The sequence below is a fragment of the Thermobia domestica genome, chromosome 2 (genome assembly GCF_964235325.1).
Source record: "Thermobia domestica chromosome 2, izTheDome1.hap1.1, whole genome shotgun sequence".
Taxonomy (NCBI): Eukaryota; Metazoa; Arthropoda; class Insecta; order Zygentoma; family Lepismatidae; genus Thermobia; species Thermobia domestica.
Window position 1 is genome coordinate 211,111,231 of NC_137455.1, and position 20,515 is coordinate 211,131,745.

At 38.0% G+C, this 20,515-nt stretch overlaps 1 protein-coding gene across 2 annotated transcripts in view; it reads left to right on the forward strand.

Annotated features, from left to right (window-relative positions):
* Positions 1 to 12,642, forward strand: part of LOC145678373 (tubulin polyglutamylase complex subunit 2) — a 106,451-nt gene extending 93,809 nt beyond the window's left edge. The window contains exon 6 of one of the 2 annotated variants that reach the window (XM_081748443.1): positions 10,420 to 12,642. The gene's annotated coding sequence lies outside the window, so the exon portion shown is untranslated. The remainder of the gene's footprint in view (positions 1 to 10,419) is intronic. The other variant, XM_081748444.1, reaches the window with a different exon arrangement.
* Positions 12,643 to 20,515: the final 7,873 nt, after the last annotated feature.

Below are 20,515 nucleotides of genomic sequence, written 5' to 3' on the forward strand. Positions count from 1 at the left end.
CTCAATCCGTTGATTTTCATATGGCCAAACAGAAAAAAAATGGGTACCAATTTTTATTTTTATTTTCACGTTTTCCTGCTTCTTCCAAGATGGCGTCCAAGGTGACTGCCACGGGTACCCTAGCAAACTAGGGAACTTTCCTGTTGACCCCAGAAGTAAATTTAGTCAGTAGTTATATGTTTTTTTGTCTTGATGACAAAAATTGTACAAATATTGAGCAGTATCTGTAATACTTGGTTGAACATCTAATGTTTTACGAAATGTCCTAGACTAAAGTACTAGTCTTCGTTCAGTCGGAACAAGAGTTTTAAATACTTCCACTATGTCACTGCCAGACACCTGTGCGGTAAGCTTTTGTTCAACATAAGGTAACATCAGATTATTTGAACGCACATCTGATGTTGCTGATTGCAATTTATATTTCACGTGTGTCATTTTTGAGAACACTCTTTTCCACGAACAACTTGTCACCGGAATAACAAAGAATATTTTAAGCACTTCACAAAAGTTCGTGTATGTTATCATTGCTTTAGTATCACTCATCCACTTTAACCATTCCCACAAAAGTCGATTTTCATTCGCAGAAATCTTTAGAAGAGAACTTCCGCTTGTAGCCCAATTGCGTACACATTGAATTGAGACGAAATAACTTTTAGAGTTTGTTGTGGCTCCCTCTTTCCAAACTGTTTCGGCTCTCTAAGGGAATCCAATCATAATAAATCACAAACAAATAATAAAAATTACCATCGAATATATATGGGTTGTCTTATTCTCAAATGAAAATTAGTCTTATCAGGGTAAATAAATATTTATTTAGATAATAAATAAATTGTAGTGATACGACGAAATTCCTTAAGGTAAAATAATAATAAAAAGATTTCGAAACTCTTTCACTTCAGAGCCCTATCCCTTAAGTCAGATGATCATCACTCAGACCAACGGACTCCTACAAATTTACTTATTCAGACTCCACCGATCCGTCACTCCCTCACAGTTTTGTCTGACGCCTACCTCTATCAGGAAAGCCTGACTACAACTTTCCGTCTATAAATGTGAGAGACCTTGTTGTCAATGGACATCACTTAGTCCAAAGACGGATTCTCTTTCTCTAAAAAGAAGACCATTACTCAGGCTTCTCTGGCCTTATATATATAAATAACCTACTTCTCCTAACTAGAAAATAATGGGAATCACTTATCCCAATAAGCTATCATTCAAGCTTATCACCTGGCTAGCTAAATGTTATCAAAACTTGGTTATCACTCAGACCGAAGGAAATTACTTATTCCTTGATCTAGCCATCACTTAGGCCAGTCCCGTACTTATTTAATTATAAAATCAGAATCCTTGATCTAGCCCCTATACCCTCCCCCTTGAATCCGCGCCTGTATATGCATATATGATAAGAAAAAGTCCTGACTGACTGCTTGATAGATTAAATACAATATTGGATTTGTGACGTAAGATACCATTAAAAAAGTTTTTTTGAAATTCGTCGTGGAAAGGAGGAATAGGAGTAGCAATTATTACAATAATATACTCATGTTTCGGAGTTATTTAAAGTTGGATATGTGAAATTCGGCATTTGAACTTTTCATTTGAAATAATGAAACGTTTCTTTCAGTGTTTTTTGATATTCAGTCTAGAAAGGAAGGAAAAATTGTGGAGAATATTCACTAAGATTCCTATACGATACATTCGAATTTCGTGCAAGACTTCGAGTTCAGACGAATTATATATGCGAGGTTCAGAAGGAAAAACGTAAATTATTGCCATCAGTAACACATGAGAGGGGATGAGATTTGCTGTATATATATCTGCACACTGGCGTCTTTGGCATGTATAATGCGGGGGGGGGGGGGGGCATCAAAGAAAGTGATTTGAATTGTAGTACCTAGCCCAATCTATTTATTGTCTTCGATTCCATTTGTTACCTTTCTGTTTATCTTCACGGAACCCCTGAAACATATCAAGAACTCTGTTATAATGTTTTCACAGCCTGAATATTAAATTCCAAAATAAATATAATTATTATTATTTATATATTATTGTTGTTAGTAAATAAACTGATTTAAAATAGAATATTGAATATTTTCTACTTCAAAATATTGGGGGGCACGTCTTCCTCGTCCCCCCGCCAGACGCCCGTATATACAGGGTGTTTAATAAATAATGGTCATAAATTAAACCGTAGATAGTACACACCAAAACTAACAAAAAAGTCTTAGTAAACGTGTGTCCGCAAACGCTTCGTAACGGAGATAAGGGCTGTCGAAAGTATGGGAAAAGGAAGTTTAGAGACGAATATCTCCAAAAGTATGAATCGGACAGAGGGCGGTCCAATGAATGACTATCGAAGTCAGACCTGCGCTATGCAGGAATGAATGGTTGATAACTCTGCAATGAGCGTGCAAAGGATTCCCCAAACAAACGAAGGGATTTCCGGAAAAATTGTCCAAGGAAAGGGGGCTCGAGATGAACATCGACGGCGAGTCTATCCACCAGTAATTCATAAGTCGCGGTACCAGGTCGAAAGCTCGAAAAGATACAAAATGGCGGACAATGTTTACGTGCCGTGTGTGGTTGCATAAATAGCAGGAAATGAGAGAGGCAATCGAAGTGTGGTGATGAACGTTGGAAATGGCTCCAGGAAGAATTCCGACAACTAATGCATACGTGCAAGTGTGGTAGCACTTAGGTAAATCAAACGGTATGCAAGGCACTGATGAAGCGTTATGTGCTAAGCAGTTAACGTAACGAATATCCGCAAACAAGATTGCAATGGGAAAAGCATGACAACATTCCAGTATGTGGGAGGCGAATCTGAGACATTCCGCATGTTGAACGCATAAGTGTATTACAACAAGCAAAAAATGATGGACATGTCGTGTTTATCCATATCAAGAAACAGAAATTGTCATGTTGGTAATGTGTACAGTATTAATCATAAGGTAAACAGTAAATACCCAGATGTGTAACCACAGAAGAGATGCACGAGAAATTAACTTACCTCTATCATTAAAGTAAATGTTGGATGTGTCGTCCATTCATGCAAATGCATGCTCGTACCCGTCTTCGCAAAGATCCACGTACTCGTGATAACATGTCGGCATCCTCTTGAATATGTCTGCAATATTGTTCCACTCTTTCTCGAAGGTCTTCTAATGTTGCAACAGGGGTAGAACAAACTTGCGATTTCACATGGCAAAAGAAAGAAATCTAAAGTGTTTAAGACCGGGGAGCGCGGTGGCCAAGCAACAGGACCCCCACGTCCTATCCACTTTCGTCCGAATCGGGCATGTAAATGTTCTCTGACACGGTTAAAGAAATGTGCTGGTGCTCCATCATCCATAAACCACAGTCGCTGACGCCTATCGAGAGGTATATCTTCGAGTAGAAGCGGCAGATCGTGTTGGAGAAATCGCAAATATGAGATCCCAGTTAATGCATTAAGAAGGAATGGTCCTAAGAGTCCTACCCACACATTTAAGGAAAACCTACGCTGATGTCCTACCTCAACTATTGCATGTGGATTTGCAGGGACCCATACATGAGAATTGTGAAAATTTACAATGCCATCCCGGGTGAAGTGTGCTTCATCAGTAAATAGGACGTCATCAGTGAAATGAGGATTGCCAGTAATTTGTCTGCGAAGCCACTGACAAAACTGCATTCTCGCCGGAGAGTCTGTGGGGTCAGAGGTTGGACACGTTGCAGTTGGTATGGGTACAACTGCTGTTCATGGAGAATGTGCCATACGAGAGCATTTGATACGCGTTTAGCAAGTCCCACACGGCTTGTGCTCGTTCCTGGGTTTTCGTCCACTGTCAGTAGCACGCGTTGTTCTAATTCTGGGGTACGTACTGTCCTTGGCCTTTCCGGCCTGGAACAATGTGTAAAGCTCCCATGTTCTCGTAGCCGCTGATGTATTCTGATGAATGTTCTTCGGTTTGGTTGCTGTCTCGTAGGAAAAGTCTTGCGATATAACCTAGCGGCCTCCACCGCATTCCCGTTTGCTTTGCCGTACTTAAAGTGCATGTCAGCATACTCAATATTACTGTACATTGTATCAATGGCAAGGTAAACAATAATTTAGCAACACACCGATAGCACAAATTAACACTGCACAATAGTATCCCCGTGGCTTTGCAACGCTACTGAAACTATTGCATTGTTCCCCGCAATACGATGAAGTAAGTACATCCACAACACTGTAAAGGCACGCGCATTTGACACCTCTTCAACACACAGAACTACTACATTCAGTATAGGCGAGAAAGACAAGTGAAGACAATGAACCTCTACACTCTGAATCATTCTCCCAAGCGACTACTCCGGTACGACGAACACCCCTTCGGGCAACATAATAAACAAACGTGGAAAGGCAAGCGTGTTTCCAATTCACGTCTGTAATCGAAACAATGTAGTGTTCTTCCATTCCATATTTCCTGGCTTACCAACTGATTGACAAGAACTGCGTGCACAGTTTTTTTCTCTACGTATACGTACAGGGGATGAACCAAATAATGAGTCACCTACAGGCGTTCGATTGATTGAATTATTGTTGCTTTAAACAAGCTCTTAGGAGCTTCGAAGGACGGGACCTACGATTTGGAAAATCTGGGATCAGAACCACTGCATTCAGTGGGCACTTCACCGTATTTGAACCCGCAACATCATGCTCCCAAGATGAGCTCAACGTCTGTTGCAACCCCGATTCAGTATTTCCAGCTGGCTTGCATGTTCTACTAGTGTTCCTTTCGGCCATTCCATTCATTTCCGCGCATCGTTTGTTTCACCTTGGTATTGGTACAGTAAAGGACTACTCTGTACATGTGTATTCGTCTTAAGAATGTGCCCTGAAGTAGTTCACAACATGCACCACCACCTTTCTTCGATTGCCTTTCTCATTTCCTGCTATTTATGCAACCACACACGGCACGTAAACATTATCCACCGTTTTGTATCTTTTCGAGCTTTCGACCTGGTACCGCGACTTATGAATTACTGGTGGATAGACTCGCCGTCGATGTTCATCTCGAGCCCCCTTTCCTTGGACAATTTTCCGGGAATCCCTCTGTTTGTTTGGGGAATCCTTTGCACGCGCATTGCAGAGTTATCAACCATTCATTTCTGCATAGCGCAGGTCTGACTTCGATAGTCATTCATTGGACCTCCCTCTGTCCGATTCATACTTTTGGAGATATTCGTCTCTAAACTTCCTTTTCCCATACTTTCGACAGCCCCTATCTCCGTTACGAAGCGTTTGCGGACACACGTTTACTAAGACTTTTTTGTTAGTTTTGGCGTGTACTATCTACGGTTTAATTTATGACCATTATTTATTAAACACCCTGTATATAATATGTGTGTATGTATGTATATAATGTTCAATTAGTTTTAATTTTTTTTTCTCTAATTGTGCTCTGCTCAAAATTTTAGCTGCCCCACTACTAGTTCCCAATATATATATATATATGTAAACTATATGCACTTCTGAATATCTGTAATGATTTTTGTACTTATCTCAGTTTCCTGGTAGTTCTTCAACACAGTAGGCCTATTTAATAGACAATGTTTAATAGAAACAAGTGAAAAGGTTTCTTTTGTAGCATTGAAAAGCATCACAAAACACACCAACACAAATCGATCCTTTTATATAGTTTTTGAGAATTTAAGTTTATATGGCTGTTCGTGACATACAACGATACAATACGGATACGAATATATATAGCCTATATATATATATATATATATATATATATATATATATATATATATATATATAGGCTGTACAATTTATACAAATCAAGGAAAAGGGACAATTTAATTATCGTCGGATAATTCATCATTGTGCATTTTGTTATTTATCTTCTGCACCAAAGTTTTCGAAATAGGGAAATCGTAGCATGAGTATTTCCTCATAAGTCTCTTAGAATGCAACAATCCCACCATAGTGTCCGTACCTAGCCGATTTCTTTGCTTCGTCTTCATTCTATTAATTTGAGAGAAAACCCTTTCTACACAAGCCGACGAATGTGGCAGGCACAAAAGTTGCTTCATAAAAGTTGAAAGTCTGGGAAACATTTGTGATCCATCTCCCTTTTTTAAATTTCCTACTGACAGCCAAAAATCCTTTGGAGATGCATCAGTAATTACATCAACATTAGTGTTTCTTAATGTTCGCCACTCTGTGTCTAATTCTTGTAATTGACATTCACCTACAAGAGAGAGAAAGGCGGACGCAAGAGATGCAATTGAGGCAAAGCATTTGTTTTTTACAGCTGTTGGGTTAAGTGCTGCAAGGTTTTTCATTGTATCGTCTTTGAATGGAAAACGTTTGTAAATTTGGTTCTCACTTTCAACCAGAACATCGTAATTTAACATCCTTGATGTGGGCCGGATTTATCTGGTCACTTTTTCAAATAGTCATTTCCACTTTTGCACCCAAGTATATTTCATCCAGTGGTTTGAATTTATTTGGATTTTAGTATTGAATGTCTTTCAGAGGCGTAATCGACAAATGGTCATTTTGAATGTAACAATCTAGAATTGTTTTTAGTGTCGATTCAACCTCCGAGTAGAGTACATGTATTTGTGGCGACTCTGACTGCATTTGTAAATTAAGCTTATTAAATAACGGCAAAATGAACTCTAAAAAGAGTAAGTATAATTTTGTCACAGGGTCGTTTAACTTAGCCAAAATATTTTCACATGCTAAAAGCCGTTCACTGAGAACAGCATTCGTAAAATATAACCGCAATGCCTCATATTGCTCCAGAAGCCTATGAACAACTGCAGATAGGGAAAGCCAGCGTGTTTGATTCACATGTAGCAATTTGTGTGGCTTTACGTTAACGGCAAGTTGCCCTAAACGTTTTGGGCTACATTGCAAAAAAATTATATACATCTCTTACAAGATCTTCAATGCCTCGTGGAAGTTTGAGACACGCATACGATGCACACAGTGCAAATGAGTGACAGATGCACTTCATTACAAACAGATGAGGGATATCCTGTTTTAACAAAGTAGATAATGAATGATTTGCCCCTAGCATTGAATTGGCACCATCAGCAGCAAAGCCTATTACATTTTCCCGGTAAGGTATGTGAAATCGCTTTTAAAAAAAACAAAAAAAAAAAAAAAAACGACAATACTGGCATACAAAGCGTCACTTGTTGCATCCTGAACTGGGATAAGACCAAGAAACGCGTCTATAATTTCACTATTCACAGCTACTCATGCCACCATACACAAATGTTTTACACACCCCTTGTGTGTAGATTCGTCGATAATGAGAGAAAATTTGTTTTCCTAAGTCTCAAATAAGTTCTTAAAGCTTTCATGCCCAGTTACGTTTTTTAAAATTGCGGTTGCTTTAATTCTACCGCATTCTATCTTTTTCGCGATTTCAGAATCCGGACATACCGCCCGTATAAGTTTAGGGATATGTTCCACCGCTTTTAGTGGTAAATCGTGTTCACAAATGAAATTTGCAATACGTATCTCTGCAGATTTCACACTATCGTCTATTTTTGATTTTGATACGTTTGGTGTTATTTCAAAGATAGTGCGCTGCTTAGCCATTGAATTTGAATTTTTAATGTGTTTTTTTACATTAACATGCTTTCTTAAATCCGCTTTTCCAGACGTTAATGATAAGTGGCAGTCACATACGCGGCAATAAGTAAAGAATGGCCCCTTGTTGCTTCGTTTCAACCACCCTTTGAAACATGGATCGTTCTCCCACCCCTCATTGTATTTTTGGCTGTATCGTGCTTTCTTTCTTAATGGTTGCGTAGTACTTGTACTTTCACCAATACTTTCCGAAAAACTCATGCTGAGAAATTCGAACCCGCAGCACAACACTTTCACACGATCTCACACACACGGAGCGTCGAGATGAATACAGCATCCTGTAACACAAGTCACATGTAAACTAAAAGTGAAAATGATTTCTGATTCGAAAGAAGATACCAGTTACTAGGAAAGGAAATAGAGGAAGTTTAGGATATACTTTTTTTTTTCTCATTCCTCACTCGCTTTATTGTCAATTTCGGCAAGTTAAGAATTTTATCACAGCGGCAAATTCAACAATCAAGATAAAAGAAACGATGGATTCTTTCTTTCTTTCTTTCTTTCTTTTTAAGAGACCTAGAACACAAATATACACAGAGAGAAACACTTGCTGTTATAAAAATCCCCCTTTCGTCGGGATGTTTCTTTAGTTAGGTCTGTAGCGTCTCTTTCATATACGGGAGAAAATCTTTTTCAAATAGCGTTACTAGATATTGATTATTGAAGGGGTCGTAAATGTCCATCCGGTCCGGTACCAAATGTACTTCAAAAGGAACACGGAAAGAATAAATGAGAGAAAACTGAGTATATTTTTCTAGATTTTTCGCCGATGAACAATGGTGTGACTTATTTGTCATTTCAGTAACTTATAAGCTTCTGCGTTTCACGAAACACCCCCAATCTCCAAGGTCAACATACTAGACCATATACGTATGTTGGCAAGGCTCTTTGTACGCTTGTTTTTTTTCTATCAATGGGCCTTTTCTCTTTCACAACACATTCTAAAACAAGGATAGGATGCCCAGAAACCTGAGAATGTCTTGAGGATGAGCCAGTAGTAACAAAACGAGAGAGGGAAGGAAAGAGAAAGGCAGAGCGGAAAACAGTTTTTTAACCCAAAGTCCAGGCATTTTTTTCTTGCAACCGACGCTTCAATAAAATTTCATTGATATTAAAAAAAAAGAAAAAAAAGTGTTTTGAACGCGAGCAACAGTCGCAAGCCTCTGGAAAATTTCATCGATCACTATAATAAAAACTATATAGAAGAAACTTGAATGTTGAGTTCGTTAAATAAAGCTGAAAGAAATCCAAGCAAGAAAATACACAGTTTAAGCAGATATACACATACAAATAAGTAAGCAATAACTAAGATGAAATTATAAATATATAACACATAATACGTATATATGTAATTAAATATATATGTCTGGTCAGACTTACCTTTATCAGTAACAAAATTATATACACTTTTACACTAATCCTTTATTCACAAGAAATAAACGCAATAAGGGTAAACTCGTCCTTACAATTTTCTGAATCAGGTTTCAAAGCCAAAAGCCTGCCCACTGCGGAGCTCCTTCGTGGCTAAACGGTTAGTGTACGTGCCTTTGGCGTGGGAGACCCGGGTTCAATTCCCGGCGGGAGCTCAGGTGGTTTGGATTCCACGTTAATCAGTAGGTCCAAGTCTCATATATATAACGTTGAACGGGACGTTAAACTCGAAACTCAAACTCAACTGAAGCCTGCCCACTGCATTCCCCAGTTTCATGGTTTCCTGACTAAAACGTTCATTTATATCACTGATGAGGGAATCAAGGAGAGGATACAACGTTTGTACTTTGAATTTTTCCTCTTTGGACTTGAACTGCACTTGATTTTCCCACGCATCATCCAGTTGACGAGACACTTTTCTTCTTTTCACTGGTGGGATGTCTACACACATTTCATAATAATCACACATTTCAGTCGCGCTTGAGAATACGCTTTTAAACCACGCATCGTCGTCTCATAAGTTCTGTAAGGTGACCTCAAGGTTTTGTACATTGTCCATTACAGAAAGTAAGTCAATCTCTGATGATTGCAACGACCTGCTAACTATAACGATTGGACCTAATATGTGAGGTGACATCTGTAAACAAATGACAAACTGAAATGCTTTCAATGAGAAAAAGCGGAAAGACTATTACTCACCGCAAAAAATATGTAGCAGAATTTTCTTCTGCATGCAACAAGCCGCACTTTCGGAAGATGCAACTTCCTTCACCAGCCTGTGGTAGACTTCAAAAAGGATAGAAAACATGAAGGATGGTTAAAAGTTTAGGATGTGTAAAAAACAAATCTTCTGTCAAACATTAAAACACACGGGAATAGAAACTCACTGACATTGTACACTGCTGTTCATTGTTTTCTGTTCTTGCTTTCCAAATGGTGAAAGTATGTAGTGAAAAAATTACTCCAAATAACATTTATTTCTCCTCTATCCATTTTAAGTGAGCGCCTCTCTTGGTGAATATAATATAATTCTTTAATTTTTCGTTCCGTTGCTGTTTTTGCTTTTTCAATTAAACATGATTCCACGATATGGTAGCTATAATCTCTAAGGTGCGTTGCTAGACCGGATAACTGTTGCGGATTCCGAGATTTCGAGGTACGAACGTGCTCAGTTATTCTAGTACAAATGATCCTTTTTGTTTGGCCTATATACACTTTATCACACTGATATTTCACCCAATAGACGCCACTGCTTTGTAAAGGATCAGTAAAAATGCTTTAAAATTGGTTATGTATTTATCTATAGATTTTGGAGGAACTTCTGAAATTTTGATGATGTGTCTTTACAGAATGTTCTTGATTTTTGCTTAAAAATGTGGAACCAAAGGGACACCAATCCGTCTGTCAGTTACGGCATCTGCTGTTGGTTGATGGTGGGTGCCGACGATCTCCTGTTGTACCTGTTTGTACCATTTTAACAATAAAGATTTTTGGAAACCATTTTCCTGTCCAATTTGTAATAAATACTGTATTTCCTTGTTGAGATCCTCAGAGAGGTCTGAAAGTAAAATACTTTCATTTGTGAAAGCAGCCCATTTGCTTTCGCCCTCACTTCAGCTACTTTTGTAGTTGAGGCGACTTCTTCAATAGCTTCCACCAAGTATTTGAATGATGACTTTACAGCAGCCACAGCGTCACAATGGCAAGCCCATCTTGTTGTTGATAAGAACTTTAAAGAAAGAAGCTTCTGCCCTACTTCTTTTAAAATTCTTTCGAAAATTGCATGCCTAGTTGAGTTGCTTTCAATAAAACTATATATGTATTGGATTATTCCAAAGAAATCAAATATTACAGTGTTTAGACCATGTGACATACATGCGTCCACTAGCACAAGATTCAAGCAATGTACGCAATATGTATTTTCATTCTTCTGTTTAAACAGGGTTTGTACGCCATTGACAACACCTGAATTGCTAATGCCCCATCGAAACAAACGGTAATAATAGATTCCCAGTGAATGTTCAGTTTTCTCTTTATTTTTACATTACTACAGTTTTCTCATCGCTTCCAAATTTCCATTTTTTCTATAGAATCTCGTATACCTAAGTTTCACTGACATTGAGCATCTTCATAATTTGCTTTACATTCAATTTTTTTCATTCTCAAGCATGAATCACGTTTATCCTGGTTGTTAAGATCAAGCACAAGCCATGTTTTTAAGTCATAATGGACTGTGCCTCACTAATGGAAAAAAGTAAGAAAAATGTAGGACTATTGCTAAAAGTTGGATTGCAAGATGATTGACGAGACAGAAAACTGATAGTTGCGAAAGTTCAGGACAACAAATTGTACACTTCTGAATATTGGTTTTAAACGTTTATATAGGAACTTTTTGCTTCCTTCAATCTGGTATTGAGATTTCAGAACCATCCCTGCTGAGAGCAAGGGAAAATAGAAAGAGGACCCAGGAGGGGGAGGGGGGGGGGGTTCAAAAAGCGTAAATGAGAAACAATAACATAATTCTTCCAAATGCTCTGCACATGAATTTTTGCTTCAGGTCAAGATGCATTTTGTGCAAAACTTCAGAACACACAAAAGTTTTCTCTTAAATTTTGTAAGTCCTGTGAACCCTTCACTGCTTTTCTTCACAACCCTTGATAGTGGAAACCTAACTGTGTTGAAAACATACTTACGACACACAAAATAAAACAGTCCACTGTAGCGTTGCCAAAAGAATCACAGTAAGAACAATGAGTAATTTTGTGTGTATATGTAATTTTAATTCGTTTATGAATTTACATACACGTCAATTCTGTCAACGAAGAAATATATTAATAAACTATTAGCGCCAATTGGTTCACTTATATTAAGAAACACCCTCATGTAAATTTGTATGTCTAACTGAATGCATCCAAATTGTGGTTGTGGTTTATCTATTAATAAAAGTAGTACGATGTTGAATTAGAGTTTGTAGTGGTAAATAATTTGAAATATTTCTGCACATGGTAGTTGTGTCTCAGAAAACCGCTATATGCGGAGATGATAACATAAAAGAGAGAGAAACATGATTTCTCACCATTTGAGCTGGTAACAAGCTTTTTCGTTTTTCAGAATGTACATCTTGTATCAACAGAGTGTACACAGATGCTGGTGGGTGTTTAAGTACACTGCAGCACTGTTATTTTTCAATAAACTATATTTTGTCGTCACATAGTGGATTGAAACTATCAGATTTTATCTGCGTTTATATAGCGATTCATACATACTTTTGAATTATTGTGAAAAAATTATTAAGAAATCACATGTCGGGATGTAAGGGAAGGTGCAACACACCTTTCTGCTCATATTGTAGTAACTCATTATCGACGAAAATGTCACAGTTGGTTTACGAGGTGCAGCGACGACATATTTTTTTTGTCTCTCAATTTTCAGCTAAAAGCTAAAGCAGTTTATATTTCTAATTTTGTTACTAAGTGTGTAATAAATGTTGAAATCAATAAATAATATATTATTTGTAGTAAACAATGTTGTCTCTTCATTGAAAATTGTGTAATAAATGTATATTTCAAGTAGTATTTTAGTTCTTATTTACTCTGCTCCATTATCTATCTTTTTGCCATTAAGTTACTCTCTTCGTCATCAGAAAAGAAAACATAGTAAAGTCAAACTGAGGACTAAGTTTTCCTCAGAAAACTCTCCATCTTATGGAGCTATTCTACATATCACTTTACTCCACTGTTCTTAATTCAAGCTGTTGATTTTCCTCCATTTCAAAATAGTTTAATTTTCATTCGTCTTATAATTCTGCACAAGAAAGTTTGTTTTGATTACTGTATAACAAGAGATAATAGTCTTCTAATACCCAGCAATGAAATAGTATTCATTTTAGCATTCAGAAATACATCCTGCAAACATTGATGTAATGATATTCAATAACGTTTGTCGATACCCCTCGCCCCCCACCAAAAAAAAAAAAATTAAGTCGTCTTTGTAACGTACTTGCTAGGTTCTAGGAATCATTTATGAAAATAAAACTCTGAACTTTTATTTTGAAGATAAAGTAAAATAGCACAAAGGTAAGAAAACTAAGTTCACTAAATTTGTACTCTTATTGGTAAGCAAATTTGAAATGTAAAATTGGTCCTGTCTAATTACTCTTCACTAAACATATATTACATTACTCTATTAACGGTTGAAATTATTTACATGACGAAACGAGACATCTTTTGACTCTTAATTTTGTAGCATGTAGGTTCGACAATAAGACAGAGGGCTCAGGAGAAATGAACTTTCGCAGTTCTAAAAATAGATACAAAGTAAAGCTATAGTCAATCCATGTAAAGTGATCGAGAAAAAAGAAAAATTGCCGCTTGACCTTTTCAAAAAAAAAAAAATCTAATTTTTTCATGAATGTTTATTCTATATCAGGGTACTTCGAAACCACAATTAATTATTTTTTTACATCCCATGGTGACGCAACGGCTGCCGCCATTTTGCGTTTTTTCGAATTTAGGCGTTTACGTTGTTTTGAATATCTCAGCATGCATTTGTCTTTCCAAATTGAAAATTCCTGGACGTCTCCAACTCGTGCAGAGCTAAAACTTTGATCTCTTAACATTTTTGCCTAAAACCATTTGAAGAGGGTGAAATCAGGGCCTACACTAGCAACATTTTTGAACATCGAAAACATGTTTGGGAAGAGGAAACAACTGATGTAGAGGTCTGAATTTGTGTGTGCATGTAGTCCGGTGTGATAAGTTAATACACAAAAAATTACAGATCTGTAGCTGCTTCCAAAGGCCTCAAAAAAATCGTAAAGGGGAATTATGCTAATTTAGTATATTTCACTGTCCAATATCTCCCATGAATCTGGATTTTAAAAAAAAATGATATTTTCAAAGTAGTTAGTCCTTTAGTATACTATAACACACACAAAAGCGCATTTTGTGTTTTTGAGCAGAAGGGAGTCAAAGAATTAAGTAATGACGACGTACTCTAGGAGGTGTTTTGTTCATAAAATCTACTGGAAATTTGTTGTTTTGAAGTAAAATAAAGTAGGATGAATGGTTAGTCCAGTTAAGGCTCTCAAGCTCTTTTCTTTTCTCTAGTTGTAACACTGTCTTATCAGACCCACAGCAGCTGGTGAAGAATGCCGCTATCAGCAGAAGGCGAGGAAAGTCAAAATGCACCCTTGACAAAAAAAGTCCGTAAGTATTCCTTGCTCTTGCTGCTTGCTATATCAATGATACTCAATCATGTTTTTGTTTTAACTGTCAGCTCATGCAGGAGACTGTCCTTTTTTGATCTACATTCTCAAGTCAGCGAACACTTAGTCGCTGTAAACGCTGACAAATTTCAATTAGATTTTATGAACAAAACACCTCCTAGAGTATGACGTCATTACTTAGTACTTTGACCCCCTTCTGCTTAAAAACACAAAACGCGCTTTGTTGTGTGTTATGGTATACTAAAGGACTAGATTTTTCTATCCAGGCCCATTGGAGATATTGGACAGTGAAATATGCTAAATTGACATAATTCCCCAAATTTACGATTTCTTTTTCAGACCTTTGGGAGCAGCTACAGGTCTGTCAATTTTTGTGTATTAACTTATGACCCGGGACTACATGTACTCACAAATTTAGACTTCTATGTAAGTTGTTCCCTCTTCCCAAACATGTTTTCAATGTCCAAAAATGTTGCTACTGCAGACCCTGATTTCACCCCCTTCAAGTGGTTTTAGGCAAAAATGTTAAGAGATCAAAGTTTTAGCTCTGTATGAGTTGGAGACGTCCAACAATTTTCAATTTGGTAAGAGAAATGCATGCTGAGATATTCAAAACAACGTAAACGCCTAAAATCGAAAAAAACGCAAAATGGCGGTAGCCGTTGCGTCGCCATGGCAGTAGCGTAGCGTGGTATTCCGAAGTGGGGATGCCAAAGTTAGTTACTTGCACGACACAATACTATTGCAATCAGCAATATATAGCTATTCCGAGGGGAAATATAGGGTTATGAAAAATTTAAAAGGGAGGCCTCCCTAATTGATGGCCTAGTGGGACATACAAAAGCAAATGCGTGGATTAGGGTAGAAGCCAATAAGTAATTGTCTCAGCTTCTTCTTGCCACTATCGTTGTGACGAGAAAACTCGACCCCACTGTTGTATAAACATTGTTTCCAGTATAGTTCCCTTGGGCAGCTTCTTTCTCCCCATACCATACTTCAATCTCGTTCTTGAAAAATTCGCCCCTACAAATTTGTCATCTTGGGTCCGGAACTCAGGCTCCCATTCGTGAATATGGGCCTGAGTGTATACGTATATCATTTGTAGATGCAAATAGAAAGTACTTAAACCAACTCTGGGGGGGGGGGGGGGGCTGTTTCTGCGTATGTATTTCGTTGTCAGATATCCAGATACTCAAAGCAGTTGAGTAAATCTGTCTTCAACATTCGGGGGACGGGTAAGACCGTTCCCATATATTTTTTTTTTAAAAAAAAGCGATGTTCAAATATTTATGAAGTTGAAAAACAATGCTGTGGAGAATCAGGGGAGGGGAGTTGTCTTCAGCATTGGGAGGAGGGCATATCTGAGGCTTTTTCTAGGGGGAGGGGAGATGAGACTCAAATTACAGTAGATGAATTTGATTTCTGAGGTGAACCTGTTGTAGGGGACGTAGATAAAATTGTAGTACATATCAGTATTAAAAATCAGTGCCGTAAACACATTCTGTAATCTGAATACATGCATATTTATAATTGATATGTTTCTACTTATGCATCCCCAATGTTCCAAATTAAAATTTTAGGACACTTGTTTTGTAATAATATAAATAATGACTTCCCAAAAAGTATGGAAGAAAATCAACTATGTATGGCGCAACAATACTCTTATTTGAGCAAAATTATGATGATCACAATACAGGAATTAAAGAAATAGTTGAAAATAGACTAACAATAATTAATGACAATGAAATATTAAAGAATACGATTTTTTAAAAAACTGAAACAAGGTACATCAATTTCATCTCATTTTCCTTTGTGGCAGTCGCATACAAATCTTCACAATTTCAAATTGGATTATTAGGAAACACAGTCCCCTTGTTCCACGATTGGAGGGAACATGTTCCTCTCCTCTCCCCGGGATATGTGCCAGTGACTGAAGGGCCCAAGCAATCTTTGCGAGGGGCGGGCAGTGCTGGCTCTCTTGACCTACCAGATCGGTGACCGTGATTCTACAGAATGCTTTATGTTTATGCTTGTGTGTGTGAGCCCCCTCAAAAAGTTTCTGGCAACGCCACTGGACATACTTTATATTTATGAAGAAGATTAATAATTTGCCTTTAATTACGATTACAATTACGATGCATTTCATTACGTTTAAAGCATAACTATTCTTATACTATTATTTACATAACCGACTTGCTTCAAAAAGACAATTAAGTAACCATTTCTGTTTTGTTCTGTCTCCTTGATAGCGCTCGCACGTTCTGTACAGAAACTATAGCTTAGTTCAAAATAAATAGAGTTGGAAATACTTGAATATGCCAGCGTATATCTAAAGCAAAATGTAGAGTTGCAGGGATGTGAAAGGAAGTAGTTGTGCATGCGCATTCGAGAGAAAGCAGACGAAAACCCCGTTGCTTGCAGTAGGCCTGGAAACCCAAGGAACATAGCATCCGACAAGAGGAAAGACAGAAAATGTGCGTCTGAGTGACGCGCATGCGTAGGTTCCGCTTGTCACAGTAAGGCGAGACGGTGAGAGAGCGCATCCAGAAGATTGCAGTGGGAATAATTGTGATAATAACAAGCAAACAATTTATATATAATGAAATATGTATTTTTTTTTTTATTAACAGGGGCATACCGGCGTTTCCTTACGCTACGCCGCTGCGCCATGGGATGTAAAAATTAATTAATTGTGGTTCTGAAGTACCCTGATATAGGATAAACACTCATGAAAAAATTAGATTTTTTTGGAGATTGTCGAGCGGCACATGCTTGATCACTTAGAATGGATTGACTCTATAATAAGCTTGAACAGTTGGTGTGTATATCAGATAAAAGCAAATTGTTCATATCTGTCTTTATCCCATGTCTGGATTACAGCTGTACATAGTTTTATTTATGCCTATAGGCAAAATGTATCTAATGCCAAATCACCTTAAGTTGGTATTATTTCTTTTGCATTTTAACACTAATATAAAATATTGATTTATTAAAATTTGAAGTACTTCTATGTATGATGTCCACCCTCCATTATCCTGTATAGTACATGACTATTAATTCACAAGTTCGGGGATTTCAGAAGTCGAGCTTTTCGAGAAAATCTAATATTATGATTGGCTTTCATATTGAGATCGAGAATTTTTCCTCTCAAATGTTGAAATTTAATAATTTATCTATCAGTGACGAAGCATATACTTTGAAAATATAAACGTAAGAATATTTACTGTTATTGGGAGTGTATTTTTAACAACTCAGGATAATGTCGGAAATATATTCACTGTCAGGAAGATATCAGGAATAGTCAAGAAAATGACATCTAATTTAAAATTATAACACTGTTCCTATTGTCAATTTTAGTGTCTTCGGTAAGTGAAGTACATTTTTTTTTTTTTGTGATGTTTTCACTTATTTATTTATTTTCACTTGCTTTCCATTAAATAATTCTTGTTTGGGATCCTCCATGAATCTTCTTAGATACGATTTGCAATTGGTATGGTAATTGTCATGAATATGTCCAAAACATGCTAATACAAGAAAATAATGTCTGCATTAATTCTGTTTCATGTACTATAATATCGAGACGTTTGAGTTCGGATTTTGCTCGCATGGGAAATATGTGACCATGTCTGGATTTTAATATGGAAGCTTGTGGAAAAGAGACAACTGGTTATAACAAGAATTAGTAGAAGGTTATTACATAAAGATTGATTGAGTAGGTTGGTACGAGGACTACTGGAAACGTTTCTGCAATCAATATGAAAAAAAAAAAAGACTGGAAATTCGGGAAATGCTTTTATTGTTTTTTAAAGTTTTTACTTTTAAGATCGATACAGTTTTTGTTGTGTCTCTATGCATGCATGTACTGTATGCAATGTATGTATGTATGTATGTATGTATGTATGTATGCAATGTATGTATGTATGTATGTATGTAATGTATTTATGTATGTATGCATGTAATGTATGTATGCATGTATATATGTAATGTATGTATGTAATGTGTGTATGTATGTAATGTATGTATATATGTATGTATGTATGTAATGCATGTATGTATGTATGTATGTAATGTAATGTATGTATGTAGTAAGGTGTGTATGTATGTAATGTATGTATGTATGTAAGCACCACGGACATAAAATTAGTCACCCCCTGGTACGTACGTAACCCTCCTGGTTCATACCGTGTAACGCCGCCCCTGGCCTGGATAACCGCCTGATGCGGTCGGGAAGGGTGTCTACAAGGGTCTGCAAAGCCGTCACATCCAGTTGAACCCACTCACGGAGGATAAAATCACGCAATTCCACCAAACGTCGGGGATGCTGATATCGACGTTTCAATCGCTGTTCCAACTGGTCCCACAGATGCTTAATTGGGTTGAGGTCCGGCGATTTTGCGGGCCATTCGAGGTGTGGTAGGGTACCTGAGTGTTCCTCAAACCAGTCACATATGGGTCCGGTTCTGTGAACCCTGGTGGTGTTGTCTTAAAAAATGGGGGTGTCTATAGCAAAGAAAGTGATTGAAGGGCAACACCTGCTCGTCCAGGATGTTCAAATAAACGTGCTGGTTCATGTTCGTGGACAGCTCAATGAGTGGGCCCACCCCATAGTACGAAAAACACCCCCAGAACATGACAGACCCACCCCCTGCCTCCACCTGATCTTCCACACACTGCGGGTGAAATATTCATGTGGCCGTCGGTGGACACGACGCCCGGCGTCATTCGAATACAGACAAAATCGTGATTCCTCAGACCATATGACACGACGCCAGTCTGCTACTGTCCATGTTTGATAATTATTAGCCCACTGCAGACGAGCAATTTTATGTGCATGTGTAAGCAGTGGCCTTTTGCAAGGTACTCGACTCCATATGTTCACTGCATGCAGTTCTCGTTGCAATGTTCTCTCGCCGACAGGTTGGACTGGGCCTGCATTCATGGACTGCAGTAATTCCTGGCGGGTTTGGAAGCGATTTCGGTTCACAAGCCTGGCAACCCGTCTTCGGGCCCCTTCTGTGAGGATTTTTTTTTTCCGATCACGGTTCTGGCGTCGTGTTTCATGGCCACGTGTGTTACACCACTGCTTGTAGACACGTTGAACAGTCCGCCGCAAAACACCAACAAATCGGTCAACTTCCATCACTGTGTGGCCATGGGCACGGCCAAACACGATTGCCCCTTTTTGCCACACCGTCACGTCCGCTCTCTTCCCCATCTTGCCGCATACACACCGCTTCGATCGGTTCTGTGTCACTCCACAGTAATGCCTTCTGATCGTCTCGAGGCAGTGTAGGCACGTTTGGCCAGGTGATTCGATCAATACGCCATTTGTACCTGTTTGCCGACGCAGCCTTGCTCTCACGCGGGGGTGACTAATTTTTTGTCCGGGGTGTTTATGTATGAATGAATGTACAAAGTAACTGACGGTGCTACCTTAGAAATCCTTGTTCGAAATGCGTCAATAGTTGTTTCAGGCGACACAAATCACTTACCACGCATCTTACTTTTCATGTGTGGAAGTGAATATATTTCCGAATAGAAGTCATTTCGCGATAATTCAGGTGAGTATGAAAATTGAGTCATTAAATCAAGATTTTTTTATTGAACAAAAAGTCAACAATCTAGTGTGCTGAATGGAACTGGTGTTATTATGGTGGTAAATGATGCGACGATTTGGGTTTGAACAATTATGTGCAAAAATGATCCCAAATCATTGATGACCTCTGGGAAACAAATTGCTATATACCACTTAGCATTTATAGTCTTTAGATCTTCTAAATCTATGGTTCCTACGTGTCCGGTATAACTAAAGAAACAAGCAATCATTTGGTTGCGAACACTCCAAGAACGAGCTACTTTTGTGGGTTTGGGCTTACTTTGAAACACCCAAACAATGAATTGCTGTTTAGTTTCGAGTTCGTATGAATAGATCCAAGTTTTGTTTTCTTTAGCGATGTAGTACACCAATTTACTTGAGCATGTTTTTAAGCTTTGGTCAAGTTGTGTGGGATCTAACGGCTTGAAACTTTCCATATGTTCAGTTGACCATGAGAAATCGTATGTATTGCTGTCATGTCAATATTCAAGGATGCCTCAATCTCACAGTATGTTACTTGCCGTTCTCCCTCGATCATTTCACGCACAGCAACATTACTGGCAACAACAGACGAGGATGGACAACCTTCACGAAATTCATCACTGAGAAATGTGCGACCACG